A 17,023-nucleotide genomic window follows, 5' to 3' on the forward strand; every position below is an offset into this window, starting at 1 on the left:
TTGCTGGGCTGCGCACCAGCTCTGCCTGCCCCGTGGCCAGGAAGCTCTGTAGAAATCTTAGTAGCACGGGACTGTGCCTGCTGCAAATGAGACCCACTTCACAGTAAAAGGGATTTTTGACTGTTTATTGCTTTCCATAAATATATAAGGATATACAAATATTTATTGAAAAGAAAAAAAAAAAAAAGCCACTGTTTGCCACCCATTGTATTGATAATGGAAGTGATCTGATTTAGCATAGCTATAAAGATCATGTTTTTACATGTGTAGTCCAGAAACTACTCATTTAAAAACCACAACAAAGTATCTTAACAGAGATGTTGCCCATAAAAAAGAAAATACAGTCATTATTCATATACTTATCATCAGAGGGCATAAACGAGCATAGTGAGCAAACTCATAATGGTCTCCTGGTCCTAATGGCTCTACGTGCTGCTCTGCTTAAGCACTGCACAGTTGTGTCTGCCTGGGTTTCAAGGTGCCTGCAGCACCTGAGGGCTGTCTGCTAAGAAGCCTAAGAGATACCTGTTACGAGTCGCTGTGAAACCTGTGCGACAGGAAAGATCGTGGTTTGCAACAGTAACTTGTTTAAGTCTTACAAAACATCAGCTCTGTGCCGCACTGTGTGCTGGTGCTGTGTCTGTTTAGTGTTTATATACCTACAGTCAAAAGACTTCTGTAACCACAGGACTGGGTGATGTCTTGTCTTGTTCATTGGGGAATTAATTGTACTTGTTTTAGAGTTAGCTGTTAAAGAGATTAGGAAGGTGAAGCATAGCAGGATAGCCGTGGTTGCATGGCAACTGAAAAGAACAGTAACATCTGGTAGTCTTAATTTTTTTCAAACCTATAGATCTTTGTGCCATCGTGTGACTATTATTATTCCTACCACCGTGCCTCGCTTTTCCTATTTCTTAGTCAATAGGTAATATCCTCCATGTTGCCAGCTAACCCAAGGGCAAAATTAAATATAACATCGGACGCTGTGATGCTAAAGTCAGTTTCCTAAGTCTCAGGTTTTGCTAGCCCTAGAGGATACTCTCAAGAAACTGCATAAATGAAAAGGTCTATCCCTCATACAAAAGACGTGCTTTAAGGTTAGTCGGCCAGTGCTGTTAGCTGCTTACAAGTATGGTGTCTCTCCTCTCTGCTCAAACAGTAGATCTATTTGAAATTTTGTTTACTTTCCTCCCCCTGGGCCATTTCTTTCCAGTTAGAAGAGCAGGAAGAGCAGGCCATCTGTCACAAGAACAGGATCTATAAGAAAAACTGTAGTAGCTGCACTTTAACTCATCTTCCTTGATAATTTCTCCAGTTGTGTCTCCTATAGCTTCGTTCTGACAAACAAAGGAGCCTTATTAAAGCAGGGGTTTGCTTCGTTCAGCTTTGAGATAAAAACTCAGTAAATGATGGGGTGTCAGGAACAGGCCAGGCTGATTTGTTCGTCTGCCTTTAAGCAATGGACATCACTCACCCTCACCATGGTTGCTTTATACTAAAAGGAAACAAACAAGAGAGGAGTGCCCATGGAGCTTACCCCCGGGGAGCAGCGGCTGTCGGTCAGGCTCGGCTGGAAGGGGGCCTTTGGCAGCCTCCCCAGCAATGCTGTGCAGAGACAGGAGCTGCTGTGAGCTCACCTTGCCTCTGTGTGCTGTCTGCACTTGTAGGTGCTCAAACCATCCTGGGTCTAGGGCAAAGCTACTGCCAAAAGGCAGTGGGGCTTTGGAGCTGTGAGAGAGTGTGGACACACTCCCCTTGCCTCTGAGCAGGTCTCCTGACTCCCTGATCTGCCTATCGCTGGACAGGAAATAAATGTGAGGGAATCCTCGGTGCCAAAGCACTTGGTGCAGTCTGAACGCCTTGCTGGGGTGACCAAGGAGGGACCTGGAGTTTATGAACATACATCAGGAATCATTTTCCTTTGTTGATGAACTTCAGTGAACCCTATGTGTGCATTTGCTTGGCTCGTACAATTCTTACTGTCTCCCAAGCTGCTGATGAGAGCATTTTGAAATAGCTTAGCTCAACTGGTAGAGAAAATTGTATAAATGTGGAAAATTAATTTCTTATATTTTAAAATCTTGAGTATACTAGCAGACTGTATAGCCAACACACACATTTTTTCCTCTGCATATTCTGCCTGTAAGACCTCCTTTTGTACAACCACCTTTATAAATCCTCTTTTGCTCCTTCCTATTCATCCTTTTGTTCAGATCTTTTTGAGAGTTAGCCCAGATTAAAATTCACCATCTCTAAAAGAAATGAGATGCTAAAGGTATTCTTTCTTCTGTGTGCATCTTCAGCCTTTCTTGACAGGCTGTCAAGAAATAATGTCTCTAAAGAGCCAGGTTAGATCTTCAGAGACAACCAGTGATGCAGTTCTTCATAATGTGCTAAAACCCAGTCAGAGTGCACCTTATTGTTGCTGCATGCAGTGATGTGACATCTGAGTTATTTGTTTGCTCTGCTGTAAGATAGTATTAGTGGATATAATGTGAACAGATCACTCATTTGTGGGAATATTTATGGTGCTGCTTTTGAGGGATCATTCCATTTGGTAGCAGATGGCAAAGCATGGATATTCATGGACTACTTTAAAAGCTATCTTTGGTAAAAAAAAAAAAAAAATGTTTCCATACAGAGCAGCTAAAGCATGTAACAATCCGATATCCTACAACACTTAATATTTACATGTATTTACAATAAATCTTCACGAATGCTGCTCAAGCAAGAATTTGCTAGTTCCAATTTTTATTATGGTTTATCCCATGAGTTCTTTATAGCTCAAGCCTCTGATCCTGCAAATACCTATGCATGAGTTAAACAGCACTTACTTGTGTGGGCCTGAGTTCTGTGAGACTGAGTGCTTGCATCACAGCAAACGCCAGCAACATGTGCTGTGTGTGTCAAGGTTTTCAATTACCTGGGGATTTGGGGCCTCCATTTTACAACAGCTAAAATAAATCCAGTATTTTAGAAGTGAGGGGTTTGTCTGCTCAGAACCGCAGGACCATTATGATACGTTACATTGGGAAGCTAGAAAATGAACCTTTTCTAAAGGTGATGTCTGCCCCGTCCTTTTGGGATCACTTGCATGCTCCTTTCATCCAGCGGTTTTAAAGACCTGTGTGTGTTCCTGCAGCAACATCCCATGTGTCCTATTATCCAGCCCACACACTTCAGTTTGATACAAAAGGAAAAAAAAAAAGTTTTTAAAAACTACTTATTCAATAAAATTCACAGTACAAGTATACAAGTCTACTTGGGGTTTTGATCTGCTCATGTTCACTTGCTGTTTTCTTACTCTTAGTTACCTGATGTTTAAGATTCATCCACATAACACTGATATACTTCTGCTACCACTTACTGTGTCTGCCTTTTGTGGGGGTTGGCTGTGGGTTCCCAGCTGGAGCTGTCTGATGTGTGATTGCCTCTCAGCTGTTTGCTATGAGTGCTTGATATGGGAGAGGAGTAGATGAGGATGGGTTTTTGCTCATGGCTGCTGCTGTAGGCTAGACTGCAGGACAGGAGTTGTGGGGAGCTTAGGGGTTGTTGTCAGCTTTGCACAGACCCCTTTCTGCAGGAGCTGGAGGTAAGTTTCAGAAGTTTTGTGTCGATGTGTCTGCCAGCATTGGGAGGATGAGTAATTTCTGAGAGAAGGTAAGGGACTACAGTGCGCTAACCTACCACAACTGTCTCCTGAATAAGTATTTTCAAGTGCTTCATATTAAATTTGATGATTCAATTTCTTGGAGCTGTATGAATATGAACAGCTCAGTGGGGGTCAAGCTTTTGGCTGTGGTCTGTTCTGTTTCTGGAAATCTGTTGGTTCTGTGAATTATCTAGTTTGAAGTTTGCTGAGTTGAACATACTGGGCCCTGTGCTACAGGCTGGCCTGTCTTTAGATAGCAAGGAGAGGGGTTTTCAGTGTTTGTGTAGTGTTTCTTTAGTCCTGTTGTTAATTCTTATAGTGATAAAAGCAGCTATTAAGTGTCCTGCTGATTTTCTTTCCTTTATCCCCCTGTCCGGAATGCTGTTACTTCATGTTAAAATTTAAATAAAATCTGTGACTCAATAGGACCTCTGCAGCCACTGTGGGCTGTATTCATGTGCTGGTAATGCCCCTTTGAAGGGGACATCGTGCAGATTTCCATCTATCCAACTCACTGTTTTATTTTTTCCATCTCGGTTTCCCTAAAGCCTCACAACCTTGTTCTATGTGCTCATATGAGTCAGGGAGTCTCTCAGCTAGCAGTAAATGCACTTGGTGGCATAACAGTAACAGTAAATGCTCTGAGAAACATGTGAACAGCTTGAAGTCTGATGCAAGAGTAGGTGTTTTTATGCATATGTACTTAACATTTATTAAAATGTATTTGAACAAGCATATATAATAGCTACAATGCTACGGTTTACTATAAACTTTCAAGTCATTGGGGAAGCTGAGTACGAAGTGTAACTTGAAATTAGTCCTGGTAAGAAGCAGCTACGTTGTAAGTACTGTGTTGTGCTCACCTTCTAGGAAACCAATCAGTGAAATCTGATTAATGGCTGAAGAAATTATTAATAGGTAAACTATTGCATCCAACGCTATTAGCAGTGTAGCAGAGACCAAAGCTCTTCTTTCTACTTCAGATACAATAGCTCTGCTCTCTCTGCTTGTGGAGAAAGGTCTAGTTGGAACAGACCTGGAATTTTCTGCCTTGAGTTGCTTTGACTCAGTGCTGCTGAGTTTTGTAGAGCTATTTGGAGACCTGGATTCAGAGGTTTACTTTTTTTTTTTTTTTTTTTTTTTTGTTGTTGATGTCTAATGCCGGTAGTTAAGGTGGTGTGCAGAGTTTGTGTGTATTAGGGTTAAATCATTTATGTCTAGTTTTCATCAAGTTAGTGTCATTCCCCTTGTGTAGTGGTTCACATTGTGAAAACCTGAGAAGTATTGCAGCATGACTCTTTCAAATTCTTCATCTTGCCTGGAAGAAGGAATAATAAAGGGTAAAAACTAAACAAATGGGATTCAGCAAAACTTACTGACTCTGCACAATGTTCAGGCATGCAGTCTGTGGTTGACTTGAAATGAAACAAGAACACAGGGGACTACATTTAATTTAAACACCACTCATCCCAAAATAACTTAACCTGCAGAATGATTGCTGTGCAGACACTGTAATAATATACCAGAGCTGTCATTTCAGGCAGTACTTAATAGTCTCTGTCCAATTTCATTAACACTTAAAACACTTCTTGAAAAGCGATAAAAATACAGATACATAACCTTTACTGAGCTCTCGGAGATCCTATGGAAGATGTTTGTAGCTACTGCCAGCTTCTTATTTTGCTTGTGGAGTGGGTCACAGCAGATTCATAACTTTTTTTTTTTTCTTTTCAGAAAAAAAGTAGATAATTTTTTTTGTCTAAAAGTAGATGAAATGGGCTTTTGATGGTTTTTGCTTTCATGTGATGTGTGGAAGCCCAATAAGAGGAGCAGTGTTTCCTCCTCCTAAAAAAAAAAAAATAAATAAATAAAGGTCATAGAATAAATATTAGTGGTCATGTTGTTAAATTTCTGGCTTTATGGCCATGTATTCCATGTTCTCACCATAACACACAGGTCTTGATGATTGTGGAAAGACATGAAATTGCCACATTTCTTGCATTTTTGTGTGTATATAGATACTGCAGTTACGTGCATGTATAAGAGAGGATCACAAAACTCAGGCATGTTCCTCTGGCTTTACAAGGCTCTACAAATACATGTACTGAATGTGAGCAGTCCAAGCACCCAGTCTTACCATGGGCTGTGTTTGCTTGCTGCTTCAAGTGGCAGTGGTTGGGTTGATGCTTAAAGGTAGCAACAGCTGGTGTGGGGCTTGCCCGAGGGTTCCTTCTCTTGTCTGAAGGAGCTGAAATGGGTTCTCTTGAAGGCCTATGTATGGTTTTTGCTCCTGCTACAAGCTAGAGCAACAAGTCAACTTTCCCGTGTTGAACTACAGCAGCTGGGATGTTTGCATGCTTGTTGCATGTTTCCATTATTGACTGGAAAAGCAGATGAAGTAGCCTTCGTTCATTTCCCATGTTTCCGGGCTGCCTTGCTCAGTTGTAAATCAAAACTTGTGCAGGGTTGCTCACACTAAGAAAGGGTGATGGGATTGGCCCTTTACTGTATTAGCAGTATGTGCAACCTGGCTCTTATGGCTCTTACTGAAGCAGAAGGAAAGTCTTTGTGCTCCAGAGCAGCAGAGGTGGGCTGGGTGCTGCATGTAGCAGAGGCTGGCTGGGAGCCTGGGGTGGCACACTGGTGGGGGCTGATGCCTGCTCTGCCCAGAGGAAGAGGCTGGCTTGTGCTGGGGCCTGCTGCTGGTATCCCAATAACTAAAATGGCAAGCTGACTGGTATGTGGTATTGTGAAAGATGAGCTGTGCCAGGAAGGAAATGGCTGTCTGCTGTGGCAGAAGTAGGTTGAGAATTGCTCAGGGAAAATGTTTTCAAGGGTAGGGCATAGCTGTGGTCCATGCAGGTACTTCTGTTCCTTCTTGCTGGCATCAGGCTCTTCTGTATTCTGATGTCCCTGCTAGTGGTTGCAGCATCATTGTGCAAAAGCCTGGTATTAGAGGTTTGTTCCAGGATAATAATAAGCAAAAACCTGAAAGGGTTGGAAGAGCAGAGTCATGTCGAAAACTGTGACTTTGCTGCAGAGTGGAAATGTTGATCAGCTACTACTGTGACCCGTACTGAGTTACTAAACAAAACTGATATATTGCTTTCTAATAAACTGGATCCTTTCATCTTCCACTTGCTGGTATCTTGGCTCAGACCTGGAGCTGGTTAATGTTGATAACTTGCCACATTAGAGGTTGCAACATCTTGTTAGGTTTTCCTTCTGTATTCAAATAAAAAAAATATATATTAGAATGTTTCATGAAATTAAGCATTTTAGAAGGCATTTGAAGCTTCAAATTGACTTACAGACCTCTGTAATCTTAAAATGTACTGTTTTTATATGTAGTTATTATATATAATTTTTGTATTATTTCTGGTTAGGTACTGAGTTACTGTAGTCCCTGACAGGCCCCATAGTCAAAAGGGGCTGTTTTATTTTAATACTTGAAGCTCAAAGATATTGAAAGCAGCTGCTCTTCTGTTTAGAAAATAGCTTAATACTTTGATCTGGAAAATAATGATGTGTCTCATTACAGGGGAAAAAAGGACACATTTTGATCTAGAAGATAATATAAGAAATTTCAAGTAGCAGCAGTCACCCTCTAAGCTTCTAAAAATAGAATATTTCAGCTGTGCCTTAATCTGATGTGTCATGATGGAGCTGATAAAGCTGGTGGCATGACTTGGTACAATGATGTGTTATATTAAATGTTATCATGACCCGTGTCATGAAATAATGCATAGATAATAAATGTATTTTTCATCATGAAATAGAACCTACAAATACCATCCTGTTTCGGGAAAATGTGCAAATTTTTGTGAGTCTTGAGTGATGTAGGACACTGAATCTAAATGTATGTTCTAAATGAACATCTACATGTTCCTGCAGCCTGTAAATATCAGTGTGGTGGTGGAATTGAGTCAAAGGCTGTTTGCATTTCATAGCAGAGCGATGGGTGAGACTTATCCCAACAGGGGTCAGTGGTGCATTTTCCACTGAAGCCAATGGGGCCAGGATCTTGGATAAATCTTCAAGAAGAGTTTCATTGCCCGCATGGAAGTGGGAATGTGGGAGTCACCAGCAAACCCTGTTGTGCCTTCCCTCTCTCCCTTCTGCAGCTGTCATCTTGATAAGCAATCCATCTTGCTACATAATGTCATCACAAGTATGCTGCAGTGTGTATATCCAACATTAGAATGCTTGACTTTATTTCTTGTCAGAAATACCTTTAATGAAAATGTCTTTCTGAATATTTGAGGCATAAATGCAGGCCTTTGAAAGGGAGAGCAAGTTCTGTGATTCTGTAAGTTAATGTCAGGGCCAGTATTTAACAGCCTCATTTTCCATTTAGCCTTCTCAGATCAAAGCACTGGGTTACTAGACCCTAATCAGGGCTTGATTATTGGCAAGTCTTCATTTGATCTTGTTCTAGGTATTAAACAGCTGCCTGTTAAATTGATTTTCCTTTTCCTGGTGGTAAAAAAGTAGCAGGTTATCTATATATCTTGGGGTGTGTGAGGGGAGGTGGGGACAGACCAGGGGCAATAAAATTACAATTGTTTTTAATTTGGGTATGGTATCATGACAGGCTTCTCTGTCTTGCATACTTGTTGCTGGTTCTATTTAATGCTTGACTGCCTTGGAGTCAGCAGGTCTTTAAAATGCTTCTATGTAGTTATCCCTATTTTTGAAGAGGAGAAGCTGTGATTCAGACTAAGTGATGTGCCCATGGTCAAACAGGAAAACTAGGGGAAAGAGAATAAATGTGTGTCTTTCTGTTGCCTTTGCATACTCAGTGCAAACCTGCGTTGCTTCAGGGAAAAGCCACAGCTCATCTTTTCTCAGATGTCTGTGAGACAGGGTTTTTTGAACACACTTCATGGCAGCAGTCTGAATGGGCCTGGGCATCACTGCATCTACAGGTATTTTTCTGGTGGCCTTAACTGGTGCAGTTCAGCACAAGGCTGTGTGTAAGGGTTGTTGCAGTGACTTATCTTCCAGCATTGTTTGCTTGTTTCCTTAACAAGCACGGAGAAATAAACTTGATTATCACTGTGAAGTAGAGAAAGTGTCCCAGCTTTCAGGATAGATGTTGAAATAGCTGTGGATCAGCATCTTGCAGACTGTCTTAGGATATTTCTTGTTTAAGGAGGACAATTAGTGTCAGTAGGAGGTACAACAGTTGTCCTGTGTGATGTACACATCTTTGTCCGTGCTATGCTCATGCCCAGACAGTCCTGCTGAGAAATCAAACCAGCTGTAGTGCTAAAACTGGATATTTTCACTGGGGTCTCTCTCCCTCTGGATTAAGTATTCACAGGGGCCAGTGGTACTTACAGATACAGTTCTGGAAGAATGTGCTTTTATCCATGGCCACAGCTGTTGCTTCGGAGTGTTTGCAAACATTTCAAAGGGCTCAGCCTTACTCTGCTCTGCAGGCCTGCTTGTTTCCTCAGGACAGGAGGGTGAAGACCAAATTTAATACCCTGTTCTGGTGAACAAATAGTTCATGCATGCAGTGATATCTGAGTGTTCAGCAGCCTGAATTTATTGCATATCACATATTTTACTAGTTTCCATCGTATATTTTATATGAGCAGGTAACAGTTGGATGATGATGCTTTCTGTTAATCTGTTTATCCACACTGGGTGCTAGTATGTCATGTGCTTGTGATGCATCTGCTAAATGCCACATCTAGACATTTTTGTTTTCCTCCATGAAATGCTATGGATGTCTTGTATTCTTCCACTAATACATAAAATATCTGTAGTCTCTTAAAAGATCAGTCTGTTATCTGACTGCTCTGTCTTGCTCAAGTTCTGAACATGTCCTGTTACAGCAATTGGGCTACATTCTTATCAGGTTAGTGTAGCATTGTATTAGGGTAACCATTGTTCTGAGCCTAAATAACATTTTCTCATATTAGAAGAGCTGAGGATTGCTCCGTGTGAAATGCAGTGGTGGTCTTACCTGGCAAAGTTATAACAATGCCGCACGCTGCAAAACTTAATGGGTTACACCTAAAATAGTAGGAAAAAAGCAACAGTCTGTATAGATGAAAAGTTTTAAGTGGGAGGGTATTCAATGTGGATACCTTTGCCTTTATGTCAAGCTATAGAATTGCTTGTCTTGTTGAGAAGCGTGGACAGTCTGCTACTAACTATCAGGAGAAAAAGGGAAGCAAAGATCAATTTGATTGCCTGTGGTGAAGAATGATGCAGTCAAGTGCAAGGTAAAAGTAGCTATTGAAATAGGTCAGTGCAGTCAGAATTTTTCTGAGGACTCAGGGTAGAAAAGTCAGGCCAAGTAAAAAGCAAATGTTCTGTATTGGCTCTTCCATATCTTAAATGACTTTCAGTTTGAATTGGATTTTTTCAGTTTCAGTTCCCACAGTGGTTCCTGGTATTGCATGGCAAAATGAGAAACGTGTAGCCTGGCTGCCTTCTACATGATATTGTAGAAAGGTCAGCACAGAAGGAAGGAGGAGGCAACTTGAGCATCACCATCTCTATTATTTGTAAGGTTGTCTACTGGTGGAAGCAGGGAGAAAACCATGGAAAGATGAAAGCTGAGAAAGGAAACCACAAAAATGGCAGTAGGAATGCTGTTTCTTTTCTGTCTAGAAATATTTTTACCAATGTTTAATTGCATGCCATTGAGGGAGTAGGATATTGCATTAAAGAAGTAAGGTAAAATAATTATTGGAGTGTTTAATGTTGCCATTACCCTCCTGCAAGGTAGCACATGAGGTGCCAGGTATCTTGTCTGCCTTGCTGGGTGTTCTGCTTGCAGGGGGGAATATGTTTCCCTCTGGAAACAGAAAAAAGCGGTGGTGGGAAGCTGCCATCCAGAAATCTGACACTAGGAAATTGCCTGCTCTGCTTCCTAAAAATACAGTCAAAAGCAATTGATATGCAACACCATAAATACTCCAAAGTACTTGTATAGCTTCAATGGTTTTGGTAAGTAGTCAATACTCATGTAGACACCTCAGACACCTGTAGACGCCTGTGGTAAGTCTAAAATGCCCAGCCCACTGTATTGAAGATCTCACGGTGTGGTTGAATAAGCAAATGATGCAACCCAGAAACAGCTGTACTAAACTCTGCTTCGCACAGGGGATTAGGCAGAATGCCCTTCTGTACTGATGAGTACAACAACGGAAGCATTAATGTGCATCTGTGGTCTGACAGTGAGAATTAATCTGCACAGAGGCCTTCACATTCCCTGTATGTGCTCTGACCCTGACTCTGGACTGCATCATTTCTGTTCCTTCCAATTTGCACGCTGCTTCCTTTTTGCGGAGGAAGAATGTTTCTGTTTTGACACTGACAGTGTGTGACAGTTGATATACAGAAAGAAATGTAGTCAACTCCTATGATGCATACAGGTGTAATAATGGCTGACTTTATTTTTACTGACATAGTTAACAAGAAACTCTGGTCCAATACTGTCTGTAGCAAAAATCAGGTGTACTTATTTTGGGAGTATTATTTAAGAAGGGACTTGGTTAAGCCAGAGCTTAGTTTTTCTTCATTTAAATACTGGTTTTGATTCAACTATTAAAGGATTTAATATTTTTCTGGAATTTAAATTTTGCAACTAACTGTTCTTTCAAAAAATGGAGCCCTCCATTAAAAGGGTTATTTTTTGTTTTTGCTCCTTATGAGTTTCTCTTACAATGACTGATTTGTTTGTTTCTGAGTATTATATTCACTTTGTATGCTAGAATTAAATCTGACCCTTTCTGGCAGAAAAGTTTACTTAAATGTTGAAATAAGACCTAACAAATACTTCTTACTATTGGCAAAATTTTTTAATCAAATGGGTATACCAAGTGCACTTAATTTTTGAAGTTGAACTAACTTACATGTTTAAAGGTTCAGGAAAAGCTAAAGAATAGAAAAACTAATATCACATTATTCTGAATCTGTGTTTTGTGAAAAGTTGCTGGATAAAACAATTGGCTGCAGGAACAGAAAATAAAGGCATCTGTTTGTTTACTAACTGTTGTGGTATTTATATAAAATTAAACAAACCGAAAATCTTCAGAAAATACCTTAAGAAAATGCTACAAGAAATTAAAAAACAATGCAATTTCTCCTTTCGATTTGCTTTGCAAAGATAATAGCAATATCTTCTGAACCAGAACTTGAATTCTCTTGTTTAGCCTCTGCCTCTTTGAGTGGAGATATACTGAAGCTCTGAGGCAGCCACCACAGGTCCCCAGTCTGGTTTTAAGCAGGATCCCCACAGCAGCTGGCAGGAGGCTTTCAGCATATTTTGCAGTACACGTTAGCTGAATTGTACATAATGCATGGAGTGTGTTATTCTCCACCTCTTTTAAGTGAATTTGAAGAACTATGCAGTGTGGGTTGGTTTTATAGATGACTCTAGTTTTTGGTCACTAGTGTCCTATTTGCAGACCACAAAAGACTTCAACTCCTGTAACTAAGTGAGGTAGAGAGAAAGTTGAAGCTCTCCTCTGAAAAGCTATTATTACACCATATTGCTCTCAGTCCTTGCACTATAGAGATGCTGCTTTTGTACCATTCAGCCTAGTAATGCAGATATTTTCAGAGACCAGGTTCCTTCTTTGATGGCTAGATCCAGTGCAAGACTGACCAATTCCAGATAGGATGGGGATGCTCTTATGCAGCTCCAGAGGAAAAATGGAAACCATAGGACAGACCTTTTAATCATGAAGCTCAATTCCAAATTACTTGAAAATGAGGGGGAAAAAAAAGGCACTATCTACTTTTGCTAAGCTTCTGTTGTTAGGGATCATTTGGTACATGTACTAAACACAATCGGATTGCATTATTTCTTTCCTTCTCTGTTTTAAGCAATACTCTGCTATTGTAGGTGTTTTCACAATATGCTTACTATAACTGTCATAAAGCTAATTGGTTTCAAATTGTGCTCATTCACTATAATATGCATTATTGCTATTTGATTTTTCTCGGAGGCTGTGTTCATCTCTGCACAGGCTTCGCTAAGTAGCTGTTCTACAGTTTCAGATTACGCAACTAGGAGATTGACTCTTTTGCTAAATGTTACAGGTTACTTGAATCTTTCAGACAAAGAAAACCCTTTGTGTGGACAGGAGGGCTGTTTGAAGTAGCAGAGCATGTTAAATTGTTAAAGGTGCAGTGATGGTAACTTGAGTGCTCTTTTGTTATGTTTCCTTGTAATCTGCAAAGCTCCTTAGAGAAGCGCTTAGCAATGTTGAAATGGTGCTAACCAGGAAGCTAATTTATGAAATGGGGTGCAGTATGCATGCTTTGCTTTTGATGTATTTCCACACCTGGCTTTCAGAACTACAGACTGAGGGGTTGATAATTTTGAAGTCTTTTTTTTTTTTTTTTTTTTCTTTTTTTAAGAATGCTAAAGCTGATGCTAAGGAAGTTCTTAGAAATCCTGTCAAGGCTGGAGAATCAAGGTCTGCCTGGAGAAGAATGTACACTTAGCCCAGACTGGATTTAACCTACCCAGTTATCATGACTTCTGTGGACAAACTGAGGCAACTGAGACTGTCCAGTGCTTCTCAGAAACAATTTGGCTCAGCATCAGCAAACTTAAGTAACACTTCTTTTAAAAGTGTATTAGGCTATTTGTATCATTTGAGTTTACTGCCATTTTCACTGGAAAGAGGATATTGCCCCACTTTTGTGAATTTGTGTAGGGTATGGCTTAATGCATATCGGCTTTTTCTTACAGGTACGGACTGACTGTTCTGTATGTGACTGCTTATCCTGCAGGGGATGTCTAATGCCCTGATGAGATCACTTTTTTATTTCTTCCTCATTCAGAAAGCATGGGAGTAGAGCCAGTTTTGATCTGGGCTATACCCTCATCTGAAGTCAAGGGGATAGCTGGGTTTCAAATGAGGACAGAATTTGGCCTGAGCTATGTGTGTACTTTGGAGCAGAGGAAACCAAGAAGTGATCTCATAAGATATAAAACTTACAAAATACTTGCAGAGTTCTTGAATGCAGCCTTTGAAGAAAAGTATATAACTTAACCTTATGACCTTAGGATTTTATAGGTAGAGTCTGAGTAAGTTAGTTAATAGGCTTTCATAGGGAGTATAGCTCAATATTTGTTTTTGGATGGACTCTGAAAGAACTTGGGGATGTTGAGGCCTTTTATTTGTCACTGGTTGGCACAGAAAACTCAGAGTGGAGATCAGAAGTAGTTTTATTTTGGCCTTTTCCTAGAGAGAGACACCAGTCCAGGTATAAAAGTGAAAAGTCTGAGTGCTAAAATCACAAATATATCAACCAGTTCTTGATGCTTCCCCCTCTTTCACTTTCTTGGCTAGAAAGAAAGAAACCATTGCTCTAGTACTGCTTTACCCCAGGATGTTTTGTCACTCAATACTGTCTGAACTGAAAGATTTCTTTCCTGAGCAAGGTAGTCATCATCTACCTTTTCTTACCTCAAGTCTATTCCCACCCTCCAACAAAATCCATCTTGTTCCAGAAAGCATTTCGTTGGACAACATGTGTGCTTAAAAGAAGTTCAATTACTTTATTGTATTGAGTATCACTCTCTTTCTTCTATGAAGTTAAATAGAAGCATTGACAGGGTTCTCCTAGGTCCTGCTATTTCTGTTGTGGGACAGCAAAAGAAGCTGTAGAGCTATACACTACTTATATTTATAAGGCTCTCCACTTGAGTGTTTTGGTTTGGGGGTTTTGCCTTTCTGATTAACTTTTTTTTTAAATCATACTGGCTTTGACTGCTTTAAATGATGTGCTCATGGAAGCAATGCAACACTGATAACAAAATGAAGTGTTGAAATGTAACTCTGATGTCAAGTAGAGCTATTGCAGGGTTGGGTAAGCCAGCATGTAAAGCTGTTCCAATGCAGCTCTCAGCTGGAACTGGTGGCTGTAAAGAGGACAGGACTGTGCCCCATCTGTGCATCAGCCAGCTACAGTGCTGGCAGCACACCAGTCCCTGCTCCCCGATCCTTTCCCTGCCAGACAAGGAGAGCAATGGTAAATAGTGCCAGATGTGGAGACATCGTGCTGTGTGGTAGTGTCCAGGACCAGAGATCAGGCAGCCTCCTTGGACTGTTCTCAAACAATTAACTGCAGATAAACTTGCCAAGCTGTGACAGACACAGCTTAGATAGTCCTGCAGACTTAGCCTAGGCTTTTTGGCTGCGTGGTTGAGGGTGGTTTCACACAGTGATTTTGTAATTTTAGCACATGTTTTCAAACTTTCTGGACCCCTAACCTAGTGATTGGTGTAGTCTATATCTCAGGTTAGGAAGGGTGCTGCAGACAAGAGCTACTCTGAGTGAAGGATTAGTTTAATTCTCCTGTTTGCTTTTTCCACCATCTGGAAGCTGCCACCAACACCCTAAATATCAGGAGCAAGTTGGAGAAACTTGAGCATCTTCCTAAAACACCAGGTCATCTCCCTTTCCAGCTTGTTTCTTGAGTGCTGGGCAGTACAAGGGAAAGAAATGAAAGATAAGAATGGGATTGCTCCTGCCCTGGAGAAGCAAAGAGTATGGGGTGAGCACCCTGAGCACTCCTCTGGCTATTCTCAGTTTGAAATTTCTCCTCTAGAAAGTGTTTTTCTTCATGAAATCTTATGACTTAGTCCAACATGCCGCTCCTGGATTAAATGGTGAAGTATCTTGCCTGGAGAACTGAAATTCCTGAGTTGTTGATGTATTTCTCGTGCTGTAGGCTACCTTCCAGACCTTGAGGTATGTGGGAGTTTCATCATTAGAGAATGAATTTATTTATTTTTTTTTTTGTGTCGTCTTTGCTGTCCTAAAAACAAATCTGTAACCATACAGATGATTAGGTGTAACTTCCATTGCCTGGCATTTTATAACCTTGGAGGTACCAAGAAATATTCAATATAATATGGCAATAAGCTTTAAAGCATCATAAAAGTATAAAAGACACAGGAATTGTCACAATCCATCTAACTCTAGCATGTCCAGCATATGAAGATGCAAAAAAACCTACTATTTCTGTGAAGGTTGGGTGTTCCTGGGGAGACTAACAGTAATAGACTCTTGATAGAAAAAGCCTCCTTTCTCTCACTAAAGTGTTTTTTTTGTTTGTTTGTTTGTTTTTTCCCTCTAAGACTGGCATTAGATAGTTGAGAATGGTGTCTCTTTCTGCTTGCCTGTGCCCTGCCTGAGTGCTCGTTTGAATGACATGCTGCTTGCATCCAGCTTGGTGAGTGTTGTTGCTCATTACAGCGCAGTTCCTGTCCACAGTTCCCTGAGTGCACTTCAGTAATTTCTGCTTCATATCTTGGGTCAGAGCATTGTTGTTAGAGGAGCAGTATTAAACTACATTCACCCCTTGGCTTTCCAAGGTTTCTGTTTCTGGCAAGCAGCTGGTCTGTGCAGCCACCCTGGGGCTCATAGCCTTCAGCCTCCCAGAAAACAGCTTAGAGTGTAATCTCAGCACGGCTCTGCACAAGGCAAAGCAACCAAAATGCTGAACACTATCAGTGTGATTATAGCAAAGAGCAAAGCAAAGCCCCCAACAGCAAGACAACCTTACTGCTGCCTTGTGATCTGCTTTGAGTTTCACAAAACCTCACCAGAAGTACTCTGAAGTGCTGCAAAATGAGGTAGCACAGTTGAAGCTTGCTGTGTGTTTTTGTAAGCCAGCAAGGTGACGATACTGTCACAGTCCTCCTGTGCTGCAGCTGGGTCTCAGGGCAGCTGTCAGCCCATGAGAGAGCAACCCTGTGTGCTGGTGCAGGGGTGCTTCTGTCCCAGGCAGTGTTAGCTTCTCTGTGAAAATGTGTCTGGTAAGCAGCAGAGCAGGACAGCTGGCTGGCTGCTGTGGCCAGGGAGGACCTCTGCTGATGGGGCAGGAGTTAACTGGCAGCCTCCTGATAGAAAGCGGCTTTGCCATTGCCAGTCTGTATTTCTTCACAAATCCTCTGTGTATTCTAGTCCCTGAACTGGGAAGTAAGGTTTGAGCAGTAAAAAGAAGTTGGGTGGAGAGGAATATGATTTTATGTGAAGCTTTATAAATCTTATGCCATGTTAATTCAGGATATTTTTCCTGTGATTATCTTTAAATTGATTACCATTTTATGTTTATCAATTTAACAAGCTTGATGGCTAAAGCTGTTAAGAGCAAATAAACCTGCCTCTGAAATACCAGATTGGCCTTTGTGATACATGCATCCTAGCTCCGGCGATAGATTTAGATATTAGACAATCTATTCTAACACAAATTGCTCCTTAATCTGAGTTTACATTTCTAGATGCAAAAATCCTTTCTATTAGTATTGCCCTTGATTGTAACAACTCCTAGGGCCCTGTCTCTGCCTCTTGATCCTCATTTTAGCTGCGTGTTTCAGCTTTC

At 40.9% G+C, this 17,023-nt stretch overlaps 1 protein-coding gene across 9 annotated transcripts in view; it reads left to right on the top strand.

The window, feature by feature from the left end:
* LOC311438752 (uncharacterized protein) overlaps positions 1-17,023 on the top strand; it is a 228,557-nt gene that overhangs the window by 40,254 nt on the left and 171,280 nt on the right. For 3 of the 9 annotated variants that reach the window (XR_014694290.1, XR_014694291.1, XR_014694292.1), the window contains exon 1: positions 3,482-3,592. The exons of 4 other annotated variants lie outside the window; for them this stretch is intronic. The gene's annotated coding sequence lies outside the window, so the exon portion shown is untranslated. Of the gene's footprint in view, positions 1-3,481; positions 3,593-17,023 lie in introns of those variants that run through there. 2 more of the 9 variants (XR_014694293.1, XR_014694294.1) reach the window with 1 other exon arrangement.

This window comes from Aythya ferina, assembly GCF_964211825.1.
Source record: "Aythya ferina genome assembly, chromosome: 6".
NCBI lineage: Eukaryota > Metazoa > Chordata > Aves > Anseriformes > Anatidae > Aythya > Aythya ferina.